Here is a 2,921-nt window from a genome sequence, read left to right as displayed (position 1 = left end):
ATCCAGTCACTACAATATAAAATCTACATCCTAGTATCACTCACAATATATTACAAACATCCAGTAATCACTACAATATATACAACATACCAGTATCACTACAATATATATGGCTATCCAGTGTCATTTACAATATAAATCTAACATCCAGTATCACTACAATATATACAACATCCAGTATCACTACAATATACTACAACATACAGTATCACTACAATATATACAACATCCAGTATCACTACAATATATACCATAATCCAGTATTCACTAACAATATATATACATCCAGTATCACTACAATATATACAAACATACCAGTATCACTACAATACACTAACATCCAGTATCACTACAATATATACAAATAATCCAGTATCACTACAATATATACAACATACAAGTATCACTGGCTGATATATACATCCAGTATCACTACAATATATACAACATCCAGTATCACAAAAATATACTTCATCCAGTATCACATAATAATATATACAACATCCTGTAACACTACAATATAAACTACATCCAGTATCACTACAATATATACAACATCCAGTATCACTACAATATATACAACATCCAGTATCACTACAATATATACAACATCCAGTGTCACTACAATATAAACTACATCCAGTATCACTACAATATATACAACATCCAGTATCACTACAATATAAACTACATCCAGTATCACTACAATATATACAACATCCAGTATCACTACAATATATACAACATCCAGTATCACTACAATATATACAACATCCAGTATCACTACAATATATACAACATCCAGTATCACTACAATATAAACTACATCCAGTATCACTACAATATATACAACATCCAGTATCACTACAATATATACAACATCCAGTATCACTACAATATATACAACATCCAGTATCACTACAATATATACAACATCCAGTATCACTACAATATATACAACATCCAGTATCACTACAATATATACAACATCCAGTATCACTACAATATATACAACATCCAGTATCACTACAATATATACAACATCCAGTATCACTACAATATAAACTACATCCAGTATCACTACAATATATACAACATCCAGTATCACTACAATATATACAACATCCAGTATCACTACAATATATACAACATCCAGTATCACTACAATATATACAACATCCAGTATCACTACAATATATACAACATCCAGTATCACTACAATATATACAACATCCAGTATCACTACAATATATACAACATCCAGTATCACTACAATATATACAACATCCAGTATCACTACAATATATACAACATCCAGTATCACTACAATATATACTACATCCAGTATCACTACAATATATACAACATCCAGTATCACTACAATATATACAACATCCAGTATCACTACAATATATACAACATCCAGTATCACTACAATATATACAACATCCAGTATCACTACAATATATACAACATCCAGTATCACTACAATATATACAACATCCAGTATCACTACAATATATACAACATCCAGTATCACTACAATATATACAACATCCAGTATCACTACAATATATACAACATCCAGTATCACTACAATATATACAACATCCAGTATCACTACAATATATACAACATCCAGTATCACTACAATATATACAACATCCAGTATCACTACAATATATACAACATCCAGTATCACTACAATATATACAACATCCAGTATCACTACAATATATACAACATCCAGTATCACTACAATATATACAACATCCAGTATCACTACAATATATACAACATCCAGTATCACTACAATATATACAACATCCAGTATCACTACAATATATACAACATCCAGTATCACTACAATATATACAACATCCAGTATCACTACAATATATACAACATCCAGTATCACTACAATATATACAACATCCAGTATCACTACAATATAAACTACATCCAGTATCACTTCACTACAATATATACAACATCCACACAACATCCAGTATCACTACAATATATACAACATCCAGTATCACTACAATATATACAACATCCAGTATCACTACAATATATACAACATCCAGTATCACTACAATATATACAACATCCAGTATCACTACAATATATACAACATCCAGTATCACTACAATATATACAACATCCAGTATCACTACAATATATACAACATCCAGTATCACTACAGTATATACAACATCCAGTATCACTACAATATATACAACATCCAGTATCACTACAATATATACAACATCCAGTATCACTACAATATATACAACATCCAGTATCACTACAATATATACAACATCCAGTATCACTACAATATATACAACATCCAGTATCACTACAATATATACAACATCCAGTATCACTACAATATATACAACATCCAGTATCACTACAATATATACAACATCCAGTATCACTACAATATATACAACATCCAGTATCACTACAATATATACAACATCCAGTATCACTACAATATATACAACATCCAGTATCACTACAATATATACAACATCCAGTATCACTACAATATAAACTACATCCAGTATCACTACAATATATACAACATCCAGTATCACTACAATATATACAACATCCAGTATCACTACAATATATACAACATCCAGTATCACTACAATATATACAACATCCAGTATCACTACAATATATACAACATCCAGTATCACTACAATATAAACTACATCCAGTATCACTACAATATATACAACATCCAGTATCACTACAATATATACAACATACAGTATCACTACAATATATACAACATCCAGTATCACTACAATATATACAACATCCAGTATCACTACAATATATACAACATCCAGTATCACTACAATATATACAACATCCAGTATCACTACAATATATACAAC

This window comes from Cherax quadricarinatus, chromosome 45 (genome assembly GCF_038502225.1).
Source record: "Cherax quadricarinatus isolate ZL_2023a chromosome 45, ASM3850222v1, whole genome shotgun sequence".
Lineage (NCBI taxonomy): Eukaryota > Metazoa > Arthropoda > Malacostraca > Decapoda > Parastacidae > Cherax > Cherax quadricarinatus.
The sequence above is the reverse complement of the archived record's forward strand: the minus strand, read 5'-3'. Positions refer to the sequence as shown.